Source organism: Urocitellus parryii, chromosome 7 (genome assembly GCF_045843805.1).
Source record: "Urocitellus parryii isolate mUroPar1 chromosome 7, mUroPar1.hap1, whole genome shotgun sequence".
In the NCBI taxonomy this organism is placed as follows: Eukaryota; Metazoa; Chordata; class Mammalia; order Rodentia; family Sciuridae; genus Urocitellus; species Urocitellus parryii.
In genome coordinates this window covers 156,002,102-156,029,687 of record NC_135537.1, presented here as the reverse complement: position 1 = coordinate 156,029,687, position 27,586 = coordinate 156,002,102, and positions in this window count along the sequence as shown.

Here is a 27,586-nt window from a genome sequence, read left to right as displayed (position 1 = left end):
GTTCCTAGTGTGCAGAAGTCGCGAATACAGTAGTTCAATTTTTTTTAAACTCCTATTTACAACGTAATTTTTTAAATTTTAGAATGCTGAAAAGATCCAGTGCATTTTGAGAATCAAGAAAATAATCTGTTTCCTCTTTTCTCATTCAGATGAGACACATAATCAAATAGAAGGTTATCTCAAGGAAGTCCGAACTGCTAAAACTGTGGTTGATATAATGCAGGATTGCACGTTCTTTATCTAAAATGCTTGAGACCATAAGTGAACCAGACTTCAGGTTTTATATTTTGGAATATGTACAAATATATAATGAGAGGGCTTACTAATGGGACTCAAGTCAAAGCACAAAATTCACTTAGGTTTCATATGTACCTTATACACATAGTCTGAAATTTATTTTATGCAATATGCTTAGTGGCCAGCACTTTATGATCAGCTATAGGAAGGTAGGTGCAGAATTTTTTACCTGTGCAGTCATCTTGGTCCTCCAAAAACTTCTAGTTTGGAGCATTTTGTATTTAAGATTATGGATATTCAAGAGATTCAGGAAGGAAACACATCTGAGATAAAACGTGCTTTTTACTTTACGTTGTTTAAATGATTCTTTGCACTGGAGGATGCTCTGATATTGCACTACCTTCCTTAATCTTAATTGTTATGTTGTATTTAATTTAATAAACTCTTGGGTGTTTTGTTAAAAGTTACTGGCTTCTTGTTTATAAACAAGATTAGTTTATACTTTATTAAATTTTATTTTTTTAGATATACATGATAATAGAATTCATTTGGGCATATTCATATATATATTATATATAGTATAATTTACTCTAATAATGATTCTATTCTTGTAGTTGTGCAAAATGTGAAGTTACTCTGGTCATGTTCTCAAATACAAAGATAGGAAAATCATGTCTGATTAATTCTATTATCCTACCTATTCTCCTCCTCTCTTCCCTTCATTCCCCTTTATCTAGTCCAAAGGACTTCAATTCTTCCCCTCCCCATCCTCTCTTGTGAGTCAGAGACAACATTTGGCTTGTGGTTTCGGAGGACTGACTGGTTTATTTCAATTAGCATAATATCCTAAGTTCCATCCATTTACAGGCAAATGCCATAATTTCATTCCTCTTTATTGCTGAGTAATATTCCATTGTGTATATGTATACCACATTTTCTTTATCCATTCATCTATTGAAAGACACTTACATTGGTTACATAGTTTGGCTATTGTAACTTGTGCTACTATAAACATTGATGTGGCTGAATCACTGTAAGATGCTGTTTTTAATTTCTTTGTGTATTAAAAAAAGGAGTTATTCTTCCTTTAAGGAGTGGGATAACTGAGTCAAATGGTGGCTCCATTTGAAGGTTTCTAAGAAATCTCCATATTGCTTTCCAGAGTTATTGCAACTATTTGCAGTCCCACTAGCGATGTATGAGAGTACCTTTCTCCCCACATCCTTGCCAATGTTCATTGTTACTTTTTTTCTTGATAATTGCCATTCTGACTAGAATATGATGAAATTTCAGTGTAGTTTTTATTTTCATTTCTTTAATTGATAGAGATGTTGAACATTTTTTTCATATATTTTTTGACCATTCCTATTTCTTCTTTGAACTGTCTGTTCCATTTTAGCCCATTATTTATTGGGTTATTTGGTTTTTTGGTGTTTGGTTTTTGAGTTCTTTGTATATCCTGGAGAATAATGCCCTATCTGAGTTGCAAATGGTGAAGATTTGTTCCCATTCTACAGACTCTCTGTTCATGTTCTTGATGTTTCCTTGACAGTGAAGATGATTTTAAGTTTAATATATACCATGTATTGATTCTTGATTTTCCTTCATGTGTTTTAGGAGTCTTATTGAACAAGTTGGTTTCTAACATGACATGATGGAGACTTGGGCCTAATTTTCTTCTAGTAAGGGCAGGGCCTCTGATCTGATGCTTAGGTCTTTGATGCACATTGAGTTGAGTTTTGTGCAGGGTGAGAGATAGGGGTTCACTTTCTTTCTACTACATATGGATTTCCAGTTTTCCTAGCACCATTTGTTGAACAGGCTATCTTTTTTCCAGTGTATATTTATGGCACCTTTGTCTCATATGAGATAACTGTATATTTTAGTCAGTTTTTTTTTGCTGCTGTGACTAAAGGACCCAACTAGATCAATTGTAGAAGAGGAAAGGTTTACTTCAGAGCTTACAATTTTAAAGGTCTTAGTCCATAGAAGGCCAGGCCATTCCTTGGGGCTTGAGGTGAGGTAGAACATCATGGTGGAAGACTGTGACAGGAGAAAGCAGCTCACCTGGTGATCAGAGAGAGAGGTCTCCACTTCCCACATACAAATATATACCCTCAAGCCACATCCTCAATTCCCACCTCCTCCAATCACCCCTACCACTTCAGTTACCACTCAGTTAATCCCTTTCAGGGGATTAATTCACTGATGATGTTAAGACTCTCAAAACCCAATCGTTTCTCCTTTGAAACTTCTTGCATTATGTCATATGTGAGCTTTGGGGGACACCTCACATCCAAACCATAACACTTATTTATGTGGGTTTGTCTCTGTGTCTTCTGTTCCATTGGTTTTCATGTCTGTTTCTGTGCCAATACCATGCCATTTTATATCTATGTAGTATAATTTAAGATCTGGTATTGTAATGCTTCCTGCATCACTTTTCTCGCTATGGATTGCTTTGGTTGTTCTGGGCCTCTTATTTTTCCAAATGAATTCCATGACTGCTTTTTCCATTTTTTTTTTTTAAAGAACATCATTGGAATTTTAATAGGAATTGCATTAAATCTGTGTAGTGTTTTTGGTTGTAGGGCCATTTGGACTGCATTAATTCTGCCTATCCAAGAACACAGAAGATCTTTCCATTTTCTAGGGTTTTCAGTTTTTTTTCTTTAGTGTTCTGTAGTTTTTATTGTAGAAGTCTTTCACATCTTTTGTTAGATTAATTCACAAGGGTTTTTTTGAGGCTATTGTGAATGAGATAGTTTTCTTAGTTTCTCTTTGAGCTGATACGTCATTGGTGTAAGTCATACATCATAGGAATGCAATTGATTTAACGGGTGTTGATTTTATACCCTGCTACTTTGCTGAACTTATGAGTTCTAGAAATTTTTGGTACAGGTTTTTGGGTTTTCTAAATATAGAATCATGTCATCAGCAAATGGGGATAGTTTGAGCTCTTTTCCTATTTGTATCCCTTTAATTTCTTTCTTTTGTCTAATTGCTCTGGTTAGAGTTTCAAAGACTTTGTTGAATAGGAGTGGTGAAAGAGGACATCAAGCATCTGTTAACAAATAAAAAAAATAGAGATAATACCTTACATTTTACCAGATCACAATGGAATGAAATTAGAAATTAACAATAAAATAATTGAAGCTACTCTAACACCTGGAGACTAAGTGGTATACTATTGAATGACCAATGGATAGCTGAAGAAATCAGGGATGAAATTTAAAAAAAATACTTAGAGGTAAATAAGAAGAGCGAAACAACATATCAAAATCTCTGGAACACTGTGAAGGCAGTTCTAAGAGAAATTCATTGCATTGAGCGCATTCATTAAAAAAATAGAAAATCACCAAATAAATAACCAAACTTTACACCTCAAAGTCCTAAAAAAAGAAGATATCAACTCCAAAAGCAGAAGACAGGAAATAATTAAAACCAGAGGCAAAATTAATAAAATTGAAACAAAAAAAATTAAAAAATTGATGAAACCATAAGTTCTTTGAATAAACAAGCAAAATTAATAAACCATTAGCTCAGCTCACAAAGAAAAAGAAAACTCAAATTATTAAAAATTGTGGATTTAAAAAGAATTATCACCACAGATACCACTGAAATGCAGATAATAATCAAAAACAACTTTGGAAATCTATGCTCCAGTAAAATAGAAAATCTTAAAGACATGGACACATTTCAATTTCCAAATTGAATCAAGAGACATAGAAAGTTTAAACATATCAATTTCCAGCAATGAAATTAAAGATGCCATCAGAAATGGTAGACTTCTTTTAGTAAACAAATAAAAGCCCAGGACCAGATGAATTATCAGCCAAGTTCTATCAGACTTTCAATGAGGAACTTACACCAATATTCCTAAAATTATTGCATAAAATAGAAAAGGCAAAAACCCTTTGAAACTTATTCTATGAAGTGAGTATCACCCTGATACCAAAACCAGACAAAGACACATTAAGAAAACTTCAGACCAATATCCCTAATGAACATAGATGTGAAAATTCTCAATAAAATACTGGCAAAAATGCATAAAAATATTAAAAAGATAGCGCACCATGATCAAGTGGGGTTCACCACAGGGAGACAAGGATGTTTCAACATAGAGAAATCGATAATTGTAATTCACTACCTCAATAGACTTAAAGACAAGAATCGTACGATTATCTCAATAGATGCAGAAAAAGCATTTGACAAAAGTCAGCATCCATTTAGGCTCAAATCACTAGAAAAAACTAGGGATAGTGAAGCCAGAATTGGGCAAATAGACATAGTTTGAGCTCTTCTCAAATGTAAATCTAGTCAGGTCAGATCAAGGAGGTAAACAGGTGAATCTAGTCAGCTCCGATCAAGGAGGCCAATATTGGGTGAATCCTAGAAGTTGGAGACTGTCCCCTGAAGGACTGAAATGTTCCTTCAAAGCTCTTCTTCCACCTTTATCAAGAAGCTGTTCTACTCCAACCTGTTGCCAAGATAATCTCCCCACAGGGAGCTGTAAAGTTGATAAGAGTCCTTGGCTGCACCACCCTGCCCTCTCCCTTTCAGCCCACCTGTTTCCCACATTTTGGCCATCCCACCAGCATTTCCTAGGCCTGGTCACATACACAGGAAGGTGAGAAGTGAGGGGAAGAGGGCAGGGAACAAAGGAAGCCTAGGACATATACAAAGGGCAGGACACCTGCCTTCTTGGAATAACAAGATACCAGCTATGGGCCCCTTCTCCCTACCAGGAGAAGTCTATGTTACCCCTTTCCAAATAAACCCTGCTTTATCTGCTTGCCTTGGTGTGCATCACTAATGTTCAAACTTCAACATGTGGGGGAGCAGAACTGGTATCAATAGTATATGGTAGGGATATACCTCAACATTGTAAAAGCTATATACACTAAACTCAAGGCCAACATCTTTCTCAATGGACAAGAATTCAAAACATACTCTCTATAAGCTATATTTTTTCTTTTTGTGGCTATCTGTAACCATTTTAGTTTTCAAAAATGTGTAATAGTGTGCTTGCTCCATACAAAATTCATATTTAAATAGAATTTAAGCCAGAAATAATTTATTCTTACCATATTAGTATTAAAACTAATCAAAGGGATGTAAGACTCTGTAGAACTAACTTACAAACTTTGTTTTTACATAGTTTAAAAATACATAGAGGCTGGGGATGTGGCTCAAGTGGCAGCGCGCTCGCCTAGCATGCGTGAGGCACTGGGTTCAATTCTCAGCACCACATAAATGTAAAATAAAGATATTGTGTCCACCCCAAAAAAAACCTAAAAAAATAAATATTAAAGAAAACAAATACATAGAGTCAAGCCATGTTTATGTTTGGGATTATTTGATATTAAAGAGAGAGAACTTCTCCATCAATGTATGAAAATTTGATGAAATTTTATCTCTATTGTCTGTTATTAGAGAATGTTAAAACAAATTATAAGATACATATAAAAGAGTAAAGCTAAGGTCATTTAGAAAAAATAGAAATTAAAATAGCTAGAGTTGTTTTCACGTGCTACGCAATGTTGTTCTGAGTACGGAAGAAAGCAAACAGAAATGAAGCAGACTAGAACTGTTAATAAACATAACCCCTCCTCCCCCACTTTTTTTAAGTAGAAAAATAACATTTGTAAGGTAGAACAAGAATTTTCTCAAACAAAAAAGCCCAGTAAAAAGGAAAAATAGACAAATTGGACAAAATAAAACAAAGCTTGTATTCAACAAAAGACAATATACTTAAAATTCAAGTAGACAAAGATTCTTGCAAGGTATATAAAATGTGAACCATTAGTACTCCATCGAATAGGAAGAAAAAAATAAACCCTAGTAGAAAAATAAGTTAGTGACACAGTAAACAAGTCATAGAATTTTTTTTTCTTACTCTAGGAAGAAGTTCTTAAGATTTTGAGGTTACTCGTTGGGAACCTTGCTAGGAAGGGATTCTTTTCTCCAGTATGGTTTCCAAGCCCACTGTACATGCTAAGAATAATTGCAGGGAAACAAAATATAGATCTAGACAAACAGAGGGCAGTAACATCTTTCAGCTGTTTTTCTAATGTAATAAAATCAGAAAACCATGCGCTTTGAAGCATATGGTAGAGAAGCAAACTCACAATAATAAAATTTGTGCACCTCTACAGGCAGAACCAAGAACTATCTGATGGTATTCATAAACACTCTGTGGTGAGAAGCCAACATCCTGTGTTAGAGAAATAGGGAGAAGGTGCCACCAAGAACGTGTGAGGAAAACAGAATACTTGGAAGAAACAATTCCAGATGGGAGAACATGATTAAAATCTGAACCTGTGGACATTTGGGTTAGAATGATGTCATAGACCCTCATGAAAAAGAAGTAAAATCTGATACCTAGTTAATTATGTATAAATATATGTATAATTACTAATAGAATACTAACATAAAATTTGTGATATGTAATTATAATTATTATGTGCATTCTTAGGTTAATGAACACACCCAGGCACACATACATTATTCATAAATAAAAACTTCATATGAAAACCTCTTTTACAGATTCACAGTGGTTAACAAATATCTGTGTACAAAATTACGTTCTGGAAAAATATATATAATTGTAAAACATACTTTATTTTAAAAAGTTTCTATTTTAAACATATATTTATGCTTATTCTATTATTTAACAAAATAACTGAAAGCATATTTAAGAAAAAATTTTCCTGATCAAAGAGATATCTTTTTTTGGATTACCATTTCAGAAACTACATAGTTTAGACTTATGGCAGTAGCATATAATTTCAATGATAACCCTCAGAACAAGTTTGTTTATGGTATTCCTTTGAAGCTCCTCTTTTTGTCTCTAAATGACTGATGTTGTGAGATAGTAAATTATAACAATGGTTTGTAACATAAGGCCTCTTGATCTTTGTAAAATGAACTATTTGCACTTCAAATGAACTATACAGCAATGTATTTTATACAGAGAAGTTAGCTTATTTACAATGAAACACAAATATTAGTCATTTTTTTCTAATGTAGTTTAAATTTTATTTGGAAAATAATTGACAAAAATCAATCTCCAGCATGGTAATCTTTTGAATAAATTTTCAGGGTCACTGGGGTATCCCAATAGAGAGAGAAAAAAAAGACTCCTAACCACTACCTTACCACATAAACAATAATCAGTTCTGGATGGACTATAATATTCAGTGTTAAACACATACACACATGCTCATAAACACAAATATTCTAAAAGAGAACATGGTAAAGTAGTTTAATGACTTACAACACAAAACATTATTATCTATAAAACATAGCTTAAATAATGATATAAATTATGATATCTGTGGAACTATACATTAAATATTTTTTAAAACAATCCACATAGTAGGTATGAGTTTATTTCATGTATAATGTGAAATATCCAGAATATGTATACAACCTCTTCAATTTGATTTTTAAAAATATGTAATTTAATTGAAAAGAAAGGAAAAAACCTGAGTTTGGTACTTTGCAATAACCAATACTCAAAGGCAATAAATGTGTAAAATGACAATTTAATTTTCAAGGAAAAGCACAACAACAATGGTGGAGCTAATGTTTACATTGGGATCTAAAGTAAGACTACTGGTGAAGTCACCATTATTAACAAAAGACAAGTCACTTCAATATGAAAACTTAAAACAAGTCTATTCTATTATCTGTTTACAAAAATGGTTAAAATGAAAACAAACAAAATACCAAGTAGTAGCAAGGATATAAAATATTTGCCACTCTCATACATTGGAGGGAATGATCATTTTGTATAAACATTTTGGAATACTATTTGCTAGAATTCTCTAAAGTTGAACATAAGTTTTTACACAGCAGCAAATTTACTTTTAAGTATATACTCAAGAAAACTAATGCTAATAAAGATGAGTACAAGGATGGTCATATTTATATAATCCTAAATCAGATTTAAATAAGATGGCCATTTAAAATCGAATAGACAAAGAAAACATAGCACTTTAACAAGGAAACATGCATGTATGTATTTTAATATATGTGAATTTGTATTTTTCAAAAAGTTTTAATGATACAAAAACTAGAATAAATTAATCTCTTGCCATATATCGACCCAAAGAAGTCAAGGAAACAGAAGATTTTGTAGTATATTCTTTTAAAAAAATTATTTATTTATGAAACTCAACTATCAACAAAACTAATCATATTCAGGAGAATATGTCCCTTGAGGAGCATATTCAGTGTAGAAAGGAATGGACAGATGTGACTTCATGGTATGGGTCTGATTTTAGTCTAGGTGTTGCTGTTTTATGCATTTTCATTTTTGGAGTATTGTGAATTTCACCTGTGGTTTATATGCATTTCTGCATTGTATGTTTTATTCAATTAAAATGCTCATTTTGGGGGAAAAATCAATCAGTAAAATAGAGGGATCTTTTATGTTTATACTCCCTCATGATTAAAATTCAATGAAATGTCAGCAAAAAAAAATTAAAAAAGGAAATCCATAAAACTCTAGGAAAAGTAGGAATAATGACATCAATGGATCAGAAGTATTAAGGAGTCCTTGAGCAATAGAAATCAAATAACATCAGATGTATGAAAAAAATACACCAAAAGCTATCGCAGCTTTGATGAGTGATTGAGGTTGGGTTCACAGGAGCTTAAGGTCCAGATTCAACAAATTAACTCATCAAGATGATTAATTTATTATTAAGTAATGAATTATTTATATTAAAATCTAACAGCCAGGCTTATTCTCCTTCTTTTTCTGTATATTACTAGCAACTGTGTTAAGTAGTGGTGTTTGGCACCAAGCTGAAAGAGAATGGGTGCTAAGTTGAGTATATCTAATAACTTCCAAAAGATTCTAGAATTTTTCACATCTGGATGAAAAGCAACCTGCATACTCACCCTCACCTGTAAAATAACCAGGAGAATGAAGGCATCAGTCAGTTTTAGAGAAAACACCAAAGTAAACAGAAGACGCCAAGAATGAATTAGAAAATGTGAAATTAGAAAACTGTTGAGGACAAAAAAAAATCACAGTGGATGTAAATTTTACAAACAAAACAATGAATATTTTAATGGAAATCACATTGACAAAGCCAATAGAAGACATTAGAAAAGGCATAATTAATAATAGAATTAACTGGATGACTTAGAAATTAAAAATAACTATAATGATGGCAATAAGAAAAAAATCAAGATTAAATAACATGAAAAAAATTTTTTAAAGGCATACATTACTCAGCTAAATAATCAAACCAAGAATGAAGAACAAATTCTAATCTGATATATTGGGGAAGGAAAATAAAGTTGAGACAGTGTATCCTCTGTTTTCTCATAGAATTTCTGAAACAAAGTACATAAAAAAGGCAAGAAATAATCAAATACTTAATAAAACACTTATGGTAACTGAAGAAGCACATGAGTATTCACATTGAAAGAATCCATAAGATGACCATGGAATCAAAGAAAACAACAATCCTAAACGTTTAGATTTAAATACTATGAGGGAATTTCATTATGTGAAGAATAAAATGTGGAACAAAATAATGGAAAAATTATCTACAAAGGAATGAGAATCAAATAAAACAAAATGCAGGAAAACGATGAAAAGAAACTTGCTAACTTCTAAAGGAAAAATGCTTTCAAACTTTCAGATATAGCATTTTACATTACACAATACTAGTATTTAAATGGGAGATTAAAAATAACATTTGCATGTCAAAGTTATGACTATAGATACATTTCTCAAAGAATTAAGAAAGGAAAGGTGTTTTTTTTTTTTTTTTTTTTTTTTTGGTACCAGGATTTGAACCCAGTGGTGCTTTACCACTGAGCAACATCCCCAGCTCTTTTTATTTTTATTTTGAGACAGGGTTTCACTAAATCACTTAGGTCCTTGCTAAATTGCTGAGGCTGTTTACCTTAGAAAACCCCACACCACAGCTTAGAAAATACCACATGAGGAGACCAATGTTTTCCTATCCCCATTGTAGCTTGTAGGCACACTCGGCAAATATTAGACACTAAGTATTTGTTAAATAAATGATTGAATGTGGATTTTAGTTTCTTAATCTATATGGTAGACACATTTCTGAAATTAAACTTGGAGCAGTAAGTACAGACTAAACAGAAAGCTGGATTATTCATCATCCCAAGTACTGACTCAGTGATGATATGGTTCTGACAGACAAAGAAGAGCATAGTATGATATTGATTCTGGCCACTGAAATACACGAGAGCAGAATTCTGTAATATTTTCCATTAGTTGCATTTGTGGTTTATTTTACATTGTAAGAGAAAATTAATATTCTGTTCCTTGTAAATAAAAAAATAAGGAAGTCCTCATATCCCAGACTGGGAAACATACCTCTCAGCATATGTTAAGCCATTGTAATATTGAAAGTTCTTGAGCTCCATTAGGTCTAATGCCCCTGGTATAAAACACTTTTCCTACAGGTCCCCACATATGTTCCTGAGGACACAGTAATGTATTTTTTTTAATAATGGCAGCAAGATACATTTGGGATAACTAGATGAAATAGTAATCCTAGTATCTTTGACTAATTTACTTCAGTAGATATATTGAAATGTCCTAAAGCCAGATGTTCAAGTTGGCAAATTGAACAGGGAGACTGCCTAAGCTTTGACTTATAAGCCTAGAAATAACAAACCATCTTTACTTTTGTGTGTTTGGAAAAATGAGGTGTATCGTTTCAGTTTCCCTAATACTGATTTACTCGAGGGTTTTATTAAGACTGTGATGGATAGTTTAGAGAAACTATGGAGAAAGATACACAGATATGTTGAAGGTCATTTCTTTTGAAAGAGTAAACATTTCCTTTCAATGATTATATCTTAGTGAAGGGAAAGAAGAACGTCTAAATCAGGAGGAGTTGTACAAAAGCTCTAAGGAATAGCAGTTTTATAGTTATATACAGAACATCCTCTGTAATGGAAGACATAAATACCCACAGGTTTTACACCATTGTTTTGGCTTCAACAATACCTAAAAACTCCATTCTTACATTGAAAAAACAAGCAAATTTTGGCTGAGTAGAGGTAAATAATTTCAACATGTAAATTAGCCATATGATTTGTTGAAGAGTTAAACAGTATATAAGATCATATCTTTATCACAATAAATATCACTTCATCTATTTGTCTTCTACATTTCACTATGATACACTGATGGTAAAGGAATATAAAGGGAATATACTATGGAAACATTTCAAATGAAAATGCTAAAAATGACTACTATAATTACAATATAAGAAATTTTCTAGTCCGAGCAACCTAGCCAGATGGCATAATGGGAGTTCTTTAACGCCATCTCCCAATAGAGCATTAATTATGCCAACCATCTATGTTTGAGAGTACCTTTGAGAGAGTCGGGGAGTTCACTGGAGGAATTCTAGCACATTGTTAGAGCAAAAGATCCAAGAATAGATGCACTGAAAGAGGTCAATCCAAAATGACTTCAGGTGAGAATACAACAATGAACAACTTCAAATATCATCAAAACCAAGAAAATATGGCAACACTAAAGGCACACAATTACTTTCAAGCAACTGAACACAAAGAAATGGAGATCTAAAAATTGATTGACAAATCATTCCAAATAGCTTCTGTACAGAAGTAGTTCAGTGAGATGGAACAGAACTCTTATAGACAACTCAATAAAATCAAGAAAAATATATACAATAAAGAAGTTCAGTGAAGAAGAGGTAAGAGTTGAAGAAATTATGGAGCCAAAGAATGAATGAAAAATTCAATAAGTAGCTGAGACACAGGACTTAATCAGGCAGAAGACAGAATTTGTGAACTCAAAGACACGTGCTGTGAAAATACGATACAAAGGCAATAATAAGCCCTTAACCTATCAATAGTTAATTTAAAGGAAAAATTGATGGTATAGTGGTGAGCATAGTTGTCTCCCAATTGTTATTTTAAATGTAAATAGACTAAATTCTTTAATCAAAAGACATAGAGTAGCAGAATTTTGAACACAGGAAAAGAAAAAAGTCTTTCATATCACAGGAATCTTCATAAGACTGTCAGCAGATTTCTCAGTAGAAACTTTGTATCAGAGCAAAAAAAAATATATATTCAAAGTGTTTGGGAGTAGGTGGGTGGCTAGCTACTAAGAATACTTTGCCTACAAAAGGTGTCCTTCAGAAATTAAAAGGAAATAAAGACTTTCCCAAATAAACAAAAGGAAACTAATCACTGCTAGTGTTTTTTTATGTTTTTTATTCTTTCTAGATATACATCACAGTACAGTGTATTTTAATGTACTATACATACATAGAATGAGTATAACTTGTTCTAATTAGGATTCTATTATTGAGATTGTACATGATGTGGAGTGACATTGGTTGTGTATACATATATGAAAATAGGAAAGATATGTCTGATTCATCCTACCTACCTTCCCTTCATTCCCTTTGGTCTAGTTCAATGAACTTCTAATCTTCCCCTCCCTTGATGTGGGTTAGCAACATGAAGATCAATGGACCAGAATTGAAGGTCAGTGTTACCAACATAAACAGTCATACTTGACAAAGGTGCCATAAACATACATTAGACAAAAAATAGCAGCTTCAACAAGTGGTGCTAGGAAAACTGGAAATCCATACGTGGTAGAATGAAACTGAACCTCTCTCACCACTTCTCTTGACTCACAAGAAATGGTAAGATGAGTTCTTTAAGATGAACTGAAAATGCCAATTAGTGACATGAAGAGATGTGAAAGTTTGAATCTCACTGGTCAAGATTAGTATATAATCAAATTCAGAATACTGTGATTCTACAGTAGCATTGTATAAATCACCTTTATCTCTGGTGTAAAGGCTAAAAGCAAAGGTATTAAAGATAACAATTTTAGTAGATGTACAAAATAAAAAGACAAATTATGACATCAAAATTAAAAGTGTAGAAGTTTTAAATGTGATTTATGTTCAGTGGCTAACATTTAAAATATTAAATTAAAAATAAATGTATTTTATGTAGCCCTGTGTCAACCACAAAGGAAAAACCTTTAGTGAATATACAAAAGATAGAGAATGGAACCAAAGAAACTATCATAGAAAATTTAAAAATTACAAGCTAGACATTAAGAGGGAGGAAGAAAGGAACAACAAGACATATGGAAAACATTGACAAATGGCAATGGTAAGCCCTTAACCTAGCAATAGTTAATTTAAAGGCAAAATTGTTTGTATAGTGGTGAGCATAACTGACTTCCATTTGTTAGTTTAAATGTAAATGGACTAAATTCTTTAATCAAAAGACATGAAGTAGCCAAATTTTAAAAAGGTTTTACAAATATGCTAATTGAAAGAGACTTGCTTTAGAATAAAGGATACAAATAGACTAAAAGGGATAAAGATATTTTATGCAAACAGTTTTAGAAAGAATGAGGAAAATTATATACCGAAAAATATACTAAAAAATCATAATGAGAAACAAAGAAGGTCAGTATACATTGATAAAGGTATAAATATGTTGAGGTTATTTTGATTATAAACATATATGCACTCAACACTGTAGCATATACTAACAAATGGAAAAACATAAATGGGTAATGATTCGATTATGGAAGGGGGCTTCAATATCCCACTTTCATCAAGGTACCTACAGCCAGAAGAACACTGCTGGCTTCACAACACTGTAAACCAATTGGAACTAACAGACAAATACAAATAATTTAATCCATTAGGAGCAGAAAGCACATAGATCTTCAGGATAGATCACATGTTATGACACACAATAAGTCAGTTAACACATTTTAAGCCTTTGAAATAATCAAATATCTTTTTAAATAAAATGGTACAGATCTAGAAATAAATAACAAGAGATAAATTAATTTCACAATGAAAGAATACACTCTTGAACAAACAATGGGTCAAAAGAAATAAAAACTAAAAAGGGAAAAAAATGAAGCAAAAAAATGAATACAGCAAATATTATAGATGCATTAAAACACATATAAGAGGGAAGTGTGATAAATGTCTACATCAAGAGAAAACATTTCTAACAACCTTTCTCATCAAAAACCTAGAAAAATAACAAATTAAGCCCCAAATTAGCAGAAGAAAGGAAGTGGCAAATATAACAAAAAGCAGAAATTAAACAAATATGGGTAGAAAAAAAAACAGATCCTCAAAACTAAGGGTTGGTGTTCTAAAAAGAGAAACAAAATGGATGGTCTTCTTGCTAGACTTAGAGGAGACTCAAAATCAGAATTGAAAGAGGAAAAATTACAGCGCTTACCACAGAAATCAGAAGTAGTAAGAGACTGCTATGAACAACAATACACCAAGAAACTAGACAACATGGTAGGAATGGATAAATTCCTAGAAACAATCTATCCAGCCTAAATCATGAGAAAATAGAAAATCTGAACTGACCAATAGTGAATAAGGCAATTTAATCAGTAATTGAAAAATCTTTTCAACAAAGAAAGGTCAAGACCAGAGGGCTTCATGAGGGAATTCTACAAAATATTTCAAGTAGAATTAATAGTGATCCTTCTCAAACTCTCTAAGGAAATTGAAGGGAAGGAAACACTTCCTAGCTGAATTTACACGATCAATGTTATACTGATGCTGAAACCAGACAAGGGAACTAAAAAAAAATTAAAAATTATAAACCTATATCCCTGATTAATACAGGTACATGAATCTTCAACAAAACCTTAATCCAACTACACTGTCACATCTAACTGCCAAGCAGGTTAGAGAATGTGTTTTGGTCATGGGCCTGGGAAAAATTAAACATTCGTTATTTCAAAACTTCCAAAGATTTTTGAATATCAACCAGTGATCACTGGGTTTAAAGTGTTTTTAGCTATCCTACTTTCCCAAAGGAATCTAGAATACATAGGTTTTAAAATTTTGCAAAACATTATTTATTCCTCCTGCCTGTATACATACAACCTGATAGTCATCTATATTACTAAACTTCATTTTTTTCTTATTTCTCTTTTTAACTTTGGCATATGATTTTATTGATTTTTCCACTGATTTTATTATCCTCTTGATAATTACTACCTGTAGTTCAAAAGTCGAGGCAATACATTGGTGGCATCTGGGAGTTAACTCCTGAACTCAGAATAAAATACTGGGCTGGGAATATTGCTCAGTAGTAGAGTACTTGCCTATCATGTGTGAGGCTCTGTGCAATGAAAAGAAAAAGAAATACTTGATCAAGATTAAGATTGTCAATTAAGATACACTAAATCATTATCAGTATTTTTACAGTGTTCCCAGGTGAGTCACATACATGTAAATCACTGAGTTCATTAATCAGTAATGAAAAAAAAAAAGCTAACATTCTTCATAGTTTAAAAATACTTTTTTCTTGTTCATGGGACATAATGATCACAAGTAAATAAGACAGCCATGTTTATCACAGGTATTCAAGAATTATGCTCTCAAACATTTACATTTCTTCAATAGGTAAAAGCAATATCAAGGAGCTTTCTTCTGTTGCCACACTTTTTTGGAGGGGAGGGTACTAAATATTGAACCCAGGGGCACTCTACCACTGAGCTACATTGTTGTTGTTGTTGTTGTTTTTGTTTTTTTGTTTTGTTTTTTTCATTTTGAAACCGGGACTCACTAAGTTGCTTAGGACCTTGTAAAATTGCTGAGACTGCCTTGAATTTCTGACCTTCCAGCCTCAGACTCCCGGGTCCCTGGGATTACAGGGATGTACCACCATGCCCCATCAGTTAGCACACTGATAAACAACACATTGCTAATGTTGCCCTGCCTTCTAAGTAAGCACTTGCTACTCTCCCTTTTGCATTTCTAATAAACCTTAAACTCGAGCATAGTTTACTCATAGCATTTCATAGATTATTTTACATTTTTTAATATTTGTTTCTGTATTTCCTATATCAGGAAGATGCCTTAGACATTTTTCATGCTGAATAGTAAATTTACAAATGGTGATTAATTTGTACAGGTATCATTTTAAGTAGCATTTAGATTTAGAGATCCTTTTTCTCAGATTAATTAATACATCAATCACTTTATAAGGGAATTTAGTACTAAAAAATCCACATTAAAACAAGTCACCATCTGGGCAAGGTCAGAATGAAAAGACCTTTCCTGAATTCAGTAAAGTTGATTGATGGGGTGAGCTCAATCCATGAACTTACCACCCTTGACAGCACTTTTTATCTACAGAAAGTGGATGCAAAGTTCAAAGTATTGGTAGACCCTGGATGCAGTACTGATCCTATAGAGGGTAAAACATTTTTTTTTAAATGCTACCTTTCAAATTTCCCAGGTGGGAAAATCTTATTATAGTTACTTTTGAATTTTAATTGGATGTTTTCTACAGGCAAATATTCTGCAAATTAAATGTGGTTTGCGGATTTTAGTCATCTGCAACCGATATTTGCTGACTGCTGAACACCATGCCATGATTCTGTTTCTCATGAACTGTCTGTGTAGCCAAGACCTTTTCTGATAGTGCTAAAGCCAAATACAAGACACGGATAAAACAATATTAGTAATAGATTGACGGTTATCCTTCAATACAAACTTAAGCAACCATCACCACAGATCTTTGATTATCTTTATGCAAAGGTTGAGACAATGGAGGCAGAAGAGGTTGTAATTTTCTTAATGTTGAAATGCTAGTAGAAGCATAGACAAAATTAATTTCCCTTTATAATTAGTTTTGGAAAATTGAAAATAGATCTTTGGATGGATAAAAAATTGTGAACACCAGGTGGGTATGGTGATGAGTAACTAATCCCAGCAACTTGGAAAGCTGAGGCAGGAGGATCTCAAGTTCAAAGCTAGCGTCAGCAATTTAGCAAGGTCCTAAACAACTTAGTGAGACCCTATTTTATATATATATATATAAAAAAAGGCTAAGGGTTTGGCTCGGTGGTTACATGGCCCTGGGATGAATCCCCATAACAACAACAACAACAACAACAACAAAAAGCCAACACATATCTCTCTTTGTACCAAGAATATATTTCTAAAATAAGCATGTACCCACCCACACACACATCCTCTAAAATTTAATTAAATGTTCAATAATAGATTGAAAATGTGTAAAATTGCAAAAAATATTTCATGCATTTTTACCTAAAATTTACTTAAAATTTTTTTTCAAAAAATTTTAGAAAACAAACTGATAGCACAGAATTGACATATAGATGGTGATAAGAAATAAGGTTAGAATAATTTGAGTTTGTTGCAAATTATTACTTTTAACAAGCTATCACAAAATTCCTAAGTGGAATTTTAATTAACCTTTTAATTTAAAAATATCACCTCTTCAAAACATCGTTTATTATGGCACCAAAACAATAAATTGTGCCTTTGTTTTAAAAATTGCAAAGATATCTATCTTCTTACCATCATACTTAGGAAGTCAGTTTAACTGAAAGAAGCAAGAAACATCAGGGTAAAAATGCAACTTCCCTTCTCTCTCTCTGTTACGGTTTGGATATGAGGTGTATCCCCAAAACTAATGTGTGAGTCCATGCAAAACGGTTTAGAGGTGAAATGATTGGTTATGAGGAGAACCTTAACCTAATCAATGTGTTAATCCACTGGTAGGGAGTAGTAACTGGGTAGTAACTGTGGGCAGATTAGGGGGTGGCAGGAGGTGGATCTTTGGGGGTGTGTCTTGGGGATTTATATATTGTCCTTGTGGAGCAGAGTTTTCTCTCTCTGCTTCCTGGTGTGGAGTCCTGAGCCGCTTTCCTCCGCCACACTCTTGTGCCATGATGTTCTGCTTCACTTTGGTCTCTGAGGAATGGAGCTGGCTGTCTCTGGACTGAGACCTCTGAAACCATGAGTGCCAAATAAACTTTTCCTTCTTAAATTTATTCTTGTCAGGTCTTTTGTCACAGTGATGAAAAAGCTGACCAAAATACTGTCCAAATATCTGATCAAATTTGCCAATGACTGACTTAATCCAAAGAGGCAGAGTTTTACGCTACAGTCCTTCATAAGGGAGAATCTTTCTCTCTGGGTTTCAAAAGGACAGCTATAGGTCTGCTCCCTTGGTCAACCTTATTTTACTTTTACTAGAAAACAAATGCAAGACGAAGAAACAAAACACATTCTTAGAAGAATTTAGGAATAATTCCAAGTAAGACAACCAGAAGACTGTAGTAAGTTAAAAAAAAAAATAAGTTAAAAGGGTGAAAGCCGGTTGAGCATTCAATAAAGCAATATTATCACTGCAGTGTTAACTCAGTTCTGTTGGAATAAGGATTTGGTATCAGCTTTAGAATTATCCAAGATATTTTAAAAAACTGGTCCCCAAGCTGTACCCTAGACCAATTAAATCAGAATCTCCAGGGGTGCAATTTAGGCATCAATACATTTTTTTTAAACTCTCTTGGTGATTCCATTGTTGAGCTAAATTTGCGATCTACTGGTTCAATTATAGTCTATTCATAATACTACAACAACTGCTAGCATTATTCCTAAAAATCCCATCAACAACAACATGATATGAATTACTTTTAGCTTTTCCTTTTATGTTATGGAAGCCTGTCTGATAAATGAGGTTATAGAGATTATTTGCATAGTGGGATGCAGGTAGGCAAAAACAATTTGTTCCTCTAATAAAAAGGCTAATTAAACAAGTTAGGGACACTACATCAATGATAATGGAGAAGGCACATTTATGCTTTTTTTTAATTGTTTGCTATTTATTGTAACTACATGAGAAGCTGCAGCTAAATAGTAAGTTCAGATCTTAGTATCTGAACTATTTCTTTCCATCAGTCTATATTATTTCTTTTTAAACAGTTCTTATTATTTTCCTGAAAAATGTGAAACTCAGTTCACACATGAAAAAAAAAAAACAACTTCATCCAAATTTACTAATTGAAACCTTGATATGTAGGACTCAAGCATAGGTGATTATTATGTTCATAAAATTTTCAGATACCATGATTTTTTTTTCCAGTGGACACATCTTTATTTTATTTTTATGTGGTGCTGAGGATTGAACCCAGTGCCCTTCGCATGCCAGGCAAGCGCTTTACCACTTGAGCCACATCCTCAGCCCAGGTACCATGATTTTATGGTTTGCATGAAGCAAAAGGAACAGGGGAAGATTAAATGGGAAAAAATATTGCTTTTCATTAGGAAAAAAATCCATCGATTTATCCATGCATCCATCTATCCATTCCTCTATTTACCCATAGAAATACTATACAGATTGGGAAAGGTAGTTAAATAACAGGGAACTCTTATAACCTAGATAAGAAATGCTTTCCAAAACAGGCAACTATCAATTGGGGAGAACTGCAGGACTCTTCAGAGATGCTTTTGTGATAATAACTCCATTATGCACCTATATTTTCCATTCATTATTTCTCAGTAATGTAATTAATAATCTACTGAATTCCTTCATGGCAACCTTCTAGTCCTCCCAGATCTTACTCTGTTCTCCCATTCAGTCCTTGTGAAAAAATATTCACAATTGTAGTTCTACATACAAACATTTCAAATGGAAGCTGCCCAACTTCAATATTATTTTTCTTTTAATAGTATCAAATGAGATTAAAGAATATAATACAAACTATGGATTTGTCCCTATTTTTTTGCATAGATTTGTTTCAAAGCATTTGCATTCTTTTATATGTACTCTTTGGTATTATGGATTCAAATTAGTTTGCTTTTGTTCTTTGAGCTACAAAACTGTAAAGTATTATAAAACTTTGCCAAATTTGTAATAGTAGATTACACAGAAAACCTACAAACATCTCTGCTATAAAATGAACCCATCATAGTTTTATTTATAAGCTCATTTTATATATTCTTATATTTTGCATACATATATAATTTTTTATAAATATGAATATGTGTGTGTGTGTATGTGTGTATATATATATATATATATATATATATATATATATGAATGAAACCAAAAGTTCCTGGCATTGTAACTGCTGCTCCATTTCACATCTTTATCTCAAATTCAGTGATGATAGCAATAACTAATATTTGTGGAGATTTAATTGATGCATCAGGAACTATCAATGACTTTGTACCCATTAATATATTTAAACTTTATAATAAACCTCTACGTGTCATTATTATCCAGAAATGGAGAATAAGAAAACCAAGTTGTTGGCAGGCTAAGAAACATGTCCAAGATTTTAAGTAGCAAGTAAAAACATTAATGGAGTCCAACCAACACACGTCCAGTCTAACTCTTCCATTCATTCAAACAAATCACCTCATTCAAACTTACTACACAAAGGACAGCCAATGAAATAAATACTTTTAACTAATTCAGCAGCTACATATGTGATCTGGTTCTAACATTTCTAAAGGAAAACAAATAGAATGTATTTTCTTTTCCTAAACTTACCCTTGGCTTGTTTTATTTTGCCATCTGTATTTCTTATTTTCACCAACAAATTTCCTTAAGTGTTTATTTTGTATTGTATGAGTCTTCTAATACTTTTTAACAAATGAGGAGCCATATAAATAAGAAGAGACATGTAAAAATAAGCATTAAGACATCTGAAGTAGTGTATGTATATAAAAGTGCTTCCAAAGGAAAGAGGATGTGCTTGGAGTAGGTTGATCTTTATGAATTATTTATAAGGTCAGGTTTAGACATCCTCTGTGGTGTTAAAGTAATGCAGAGTTGAATGTCATATACTCTGATATCCGAAATAATAGTCCCAAGAAAAACAGAGGATTTGAATCATATTTAAGAGTTATGTAGCTGACCATATAATTTATGTTTTGGACTGAGTGGTGAGAAGTGTTGCTGGTTGCCACAACCTGCTTTAGACAGAGTCTGGATTGACTTTTTTCATGGTTTTTGAAATATGCCACATTAACTGCTGTCTTAAGTTCAGTATTCTGTTATGTACAGTAAAGTAGAGGCTAGAGCACAGCAAAACCAGCTCCTAATGCAGAGTAGTAACTTCTGATATTTGCCTTTAGGCCAAGCCTGAGTACAGTTGTTATTCTTTATTCCCTGTCTGGTGTGTGTGTGTGTGTGTGTGTGTGTGTGTGTGTGTGTGTGTGTGTTTTCCTCTTTTTAAAACTGGGCTGCCACAGAAACTTCTAGAACAACATTGGGATAAATAAGATGCTAGTGCTCAGAGTGAATGTATACATATGATCTAGGGCAAGAAGTACTGAGCATGGAAGAATATATGGAAGTGGTCCACCCATCTCAAATACATCCCTGTTTTCCTCTTTCTTTTAGAACTACTTGTGAAATGCACAGTAAAGAATAAAACTAGCTTCAAAATACAAAAACCATTCAAAATGTTACCACCCATGAACATCGACAGAATAAAATGAAAATGTTCTGTAGTGAACAATGATTTTAAAAATCTGGAAAGATGAACACGTAGGTGAGAGTGCTAAACAGAACCTCAATGAAACAATAGTATAAATAATTATCAACAGGACAGTTGGGAAAATTAGTATAATGATCAGCTGGTCCCAAGATTCAGACTTCTCTCTTGGGAAACTAAAGTGTTTCTTTTTTTAATGTAAATCTATTACTCTATTAATAAGTAAATATGAGAGTCTGCTGTGCAATGACATCCCTACATCAGCAACAAAAACTGCAACATGGAGTGGTTTCCCTGGCTAATATAGAAGTTCTCAAGCATTTCAGCCTAAGAACCCCTTTATAGATACACTTCAAGAATATTAAGGACCTTTCTATTCACATGGGTTTTGTCTATGGACATTTTTATATTAAGACTTAGAATAAAAGAACAACAATTTATTTTAAATAAACCAATTATATATTTACATAAATAATATATCACTAAGAAATAGCTACATTTTCCATATCAAAATAACATAAAAAATAATACATATGGTCATTAAAATTGATGGCTCAATTTATTTAATAAAAAATCAGTCCTCCTTCCTGATAATTCTTCTTAAAGTAGACATAGAATTACCTAGTTTGGTTGAAATATTTTCCACCAGAAACAAAAATGAATGCATTTCATTTATTTCAAGGCTAGTTGCCCTGTCAGTATATATATTATCCATCTGAGTTCTGTTGATTCTATAAGAACCCAAAGCTCTTTTGTTTCGTTGCTGACCCTTGTTCAAGACAACAGCATCCTCAGCACTTTGGAAACAGTTATGTGATGGAAGTGATGTAGGATTTGAAAAGCCAGGGGATTGAAAAGTTTGATGTGTCATTTAAGAACTACATGATCAAGAGTGATTACTATTATTTAATAAATACCCCATGATTCACTTTCCTCATCAAAGTGAAAGCAGTAATTCATGTCAGCTAAGGCTGATGATCATTTATGTAATAGTGATTTCCATGGGGCTTAATAAGCTAGAAAATAAGTATCTATCAACAAAACAAAAACCGAACCCAATTATTTCCTAAATTCCCTTGTGAATGTACTATAGAGCTGACTCTGGATATTGACCAAAAATAAAATAAATAAAGAACCTGGGTTGGACACCATGATCAGTTGGAAGAAGCTAACATAACTAGAGAAATGCTGCAATAATTCTAAGGTGGCTCCAAATCCATATCCCCTCTTGTTTAATATCCTCCTCTGGAATATGAAGGGACAGTGGCTCTCTTGATTAAGTTGTATTATGTGGCTGTGATAGCATAAAATTGTTAGGGTCTATAAACAAGTCAGGATGGTGCCTGGCATTTTGCCAGAGGGAGTGGTTTGTGAAGTAACGCCAGGGAGCCATTAAGTGTGGAGATTCCTTATTGGTTGACTGCTGTATCTAGTTTATGTTAATTAAGATAAGCTGTGTGGAATGTATATATACCCCTCCTGTCCTACAATAAACGGCTCCTCCTGCTGTATCAATGTACACAAGTTGCTCATCAACCGGTTATTTTGCTGCAGCTGGACTGCGGCGTAAAATAATAGAATAAAAAGTGTTGGGAGAAAAACTGAGAACTCTCAAGGCTGCCTCAGAAACAGTGGGCAGATAAATTACTTGTAGAACCACCTGTAGGTCAGTGGTAGGGCCAGTGATTTTTAAGACTTTTTAGGCAGGTGTTGGAGCTGAGACTATATACACATTGGCTCAGGAATGAAGTATGTCTGATATGAAAAATAAGACACAGGAAAGACAATAGCACAATTGATTTACATAAAAAGATGATTGAATTACTTAATGAACAAATATTCCCTGATATAGCTCCATGTTTAAAAAAAATTGAGAATTAAATTGTTACTTTTTATAATAATTTATTTTCAAAATTTTTAAAAATTTAAAAATTTAAAAAATTTGGAGAGAAACAGCTCCTCCTTCAGGGATTGAACCCAGGGGTGCTTAACCACTGAGCCACATCCCCAGCCCTTTTAATTTTTTATTTTGAGACAAGATCTTGCTGGCCTTGAACTTGCAATCCTCCTGCCTCAGTATCTCAAGCTGCTGGGATTAAGGGTGTACGTGATCACATCTGGCACTTTGAAAATAAACTTTGAAAACTGTCCTTTTAAATCTATTGGACTACCTTAACTAGAATAACATACCATCTGTCCATACAGTTGACTATAAAATGTATATCCCAGGGAGAAAATTTTTTTTCTTTCCTCAAATGTCCCACTTAATCAATTCTATAGACTGGGTTTTATTAGGATTATAAACTCAAGGAAAAGTTAGGAGCTAGAGCATCCATGGACTTAACATCAGCTTTAAGTCATAGTTTTGGAAATTTTTATACCTTTTAGAGAATCATGAGCCTGGAGAGTCTATAGATCTGTGGTTCAAAACCTGTAGTTCCCAATATATTCTGATTTTTGAAAAGCATAATGGAGTTTGAGAAATCTGGTCTCCATTTCCTGTACTGTGATTCCATGTCAGACCAGACTGAAGGCTCCCTGACAACACTCTTTTCTTTCATCTCTCTATTCCTAATGCATCTGGGGAGTCTCAGGCATAGTAGAAATCAAGCAATTTTTTAACCAAACTATGCTGATTTATTGAATGTGCCTAATCTAGTCATCTCTGACCTTTGATTTCTGACCTTTCATAGTCCCAAAGATGTATTTACATGTATTTTATATGTATCTACACCCTGTAGGAACCGCTCCATCATTAGCAGCATAATATTCAGCTTAATTCTAAGTTATTGCACCCTGAGTGCTTTTATTATGAGTTTGGGCTGTGTAAGTATGTACTCTCAAGTATTCCCATGCCAGTGTTTTCCTATATCTTTTGTATATAACATATTCCCCAAACTCAGTGTCTCTGTCTTCCAATCCATTTGCATCTCCATATTGCCTTGGTCAGGCCCTATCACAGGAGGCAGGTGATCAATATTTTTTCCAAGTGACTAATACTTGCCAGTGTTTGTGATTGTTGTATTTCATCTTGGTTTGAATTCCATAGTAGGTATATTTTCTTCTGGCCAAGCCTTCAGCAAAATAGATAGCATGCATCTGTGCATTGATCTCTCTCTCCATGTGGCAGAGTGAAACACTTTGGTTGTAGGAAAAATTGTTTAGAAGCCTCTGAATTGACCCCTTTGTGTACCAAATCGACAGTCTATGCAGCTAGTTTTATCTTTGCTTAAACTAGTATTGATCAAACTATCAAAGATTGTGTTAAACTTTGAAATGCTGTTCTTGAAACACCACCATAAATAATGGTTTGCATTTAAATCTTTAAGTCAATCCTCACCTTGTTGACTATCTTAGGGTTTTTGATGGTAGGGAACCTGATTAATTTTTTTTCAATCTTATTTATCACAAAAAACTAGAAATGTATATGTGCATTCTATTCATGTCATTCGCTGTTCAGTTTATTACACCTTCTGTTATCACTCCCTGCCCTTTGCCCTATTCCTCTACAGAAATGCTGTTTTCTCTGAACCCTTGTTTAGATGAAGAATCAGAAGTGGGTAAGAGCTTTGTAAAATATTGAAGGGCTCTGCTGGAATCTAAGGCTCATTTGCTATAATCATAGGGACGAAAATAGAAAACAACAACAAAACCCTTCTAGGAGAACCTGTCAAATACCTTTCAACAGCTTAAAATGTTCTTTATTACAAGAGAGGTGATTAAATTATTACATGAGAGAAATTAGAACTTGGGGTTTTAGGAGCGAGGGCATTCTTAAATCTTCCTGCTGAAAATGTGTAGGGTTTTAGCTGAGATTTGGAAAGCTTTTAGGCTTCTATTTTTCAGGTAAGCCTTGAAAAGACAAGCTTTCGGCTGAAAATAGGTCAAGGCAAGAAAGTAGTATTAATTACAGGTAAATCCTCCAGAGAACTCTACTACAAAGCTACAGATATAAAGGTTAAAATAAATTCCACAGATTTGCAGGATTTTTATTTATACTTATACAGACTCAGAAGCTCTCAGCATAAATCAAACTCTGGCATTAACTCCATCTAAAATATTAAAAAAACACACACATTTACTGCCATTACCTTGATCGTATGGTAATTTCTCATTTGTTTGTTCTGTATATGCTTATCTTTTAAAGTATTTTCCATTATAAACTCTTAATTGCTGCCGATGCTGTATTAGGTTATTTTTGGAAGGGAGGGTACGTCTTAAACTCATAAATCCATTCTGTGATCTCTACAACCTCAAAGCTTTAACTTTTCAGATCTTTCTTAATCACAGCTACTTGTCATAGATTGTGGGACAGAATAACCTGCCACACATACCACTGTGCCTTCTTACCTGCAGTATAAAGTTGCCTTCCTAACATGCCTTCCCTGAACTTGACGTTACCATCCTGGGCCATTATTAACCAGCCACAACTTAGCACCAGTTAGTTTATCAGGTGAGACAGAATGAGTATGGAGAAAATAAAATAAATTAAATGAGATGGGAGCAGAGATAAAGGCAGGAGGTAGGGGGTGAGTTTGGGAGGGGCAAAGGAAAATCTAGACAGAAAACATTGTAACTGCCAAGAGAGAGATCTGAAATTTTGGATTCATTTTATGAATTATGTTATCTAATTATTGAGGGTCTCTGATGTCATGTAATGCTAAATGTCCTGATAACACAGTCTGCTCAATAGAACAAAGAATTGTCCTGTTCTTTTCCTGATTTTCAAGTGCCCTACCAAAGACTTAGAAAAAGTTTGCCTGAGCCCACAATCTAAATCCATTTCATATATAAACAGAGTGTTTTTATTACCATATAATGACCTTTGCAGTAATGTAATGAAAGTGTAACTCATATTGTTAACTTTAACAAGAATTGTCCTCAGTTTCAAAAAATACATATTACTGACGATAATGATGGCCTCGTGATGCTTTAGTCAACATTATGGTATAATTCCCAATCAGGAATAGAATATTTGCCAAAATTATGAAGGAACTGAAAAGACTTTACAAGTAAGAATCAAGGAATATCCTTAAAACTCCACAGCATCATTCTTAGAATTTCTTGGTCCTTTGCACTCTGAAGTCATTTCCATTTTCCTGCACTTTCTTCTGGTAGATACAGTCACAGGAGGCCATCATCTTAATATTGACCAAACCCCCCCCCTAAAAGAAGGAGCTTCTTTTGACATTGACAGGTACTGTACAATAAACTGATCTGAGAACATGCCACAGCATTTCTGAATTTACAGGTTTGCTGTCCTACTTTAGGACATAGATCCATCAATTCAGCACATCAACATTGTTAGTAATATCTGTCTTACCCACAAGTTGTTGAATCTTGGGCAATTTATGGAGCATTTATGAGACTCAATTTTCCCATTTTTTTAAAAAAAACTATTGGTCTTTTTTAGGTCCCTTCAACTCAAAAGTACAACTGTGTTATCTCATAGTTGTAGAAGAGAGTTTTGAGTTGAAGAATTAGTTAAAAACAAATGCTATTGAATAAATTGGATTCATTCATGTTCCCAAATGGTCTTTGTTGTTCTTACAAATGGTTAAAAACTCCCCGTGTTATCTGAAAACACAGTATATATTTGCTAGTCACCATTTAGAAGTATGGCCCCAAAGCATACTATAAATTCAGTGTGTACTGTCTGGGCACATGGTTGGCTGGTTAGTTTATTTCTTCTTTGACTCATACATTCATTCAGTAAAAATTTACACCCTACCCTCCACTTCCTAAATATTACGAAAGATGCTCAGGGAAGATACAAATATGGATTAAGATCTTCTCTTTTATGCAAGACAGGGTTGTATTAGATAATTTATGCCACAGAAGAGATTTTATACAATGTAGAAGGTGCTATATATTAGTCAGCTTCACATCACTATAAATACCCAAGGCCATTAATACATGAAGAGAAAAGGCTTATTTTGGCTCACATTTCTGGAATTTTCAGTCCACCATCAAGTAACCCCCTTAGATTTGGGCATCTGCTCAAAGCACTACAACATCATG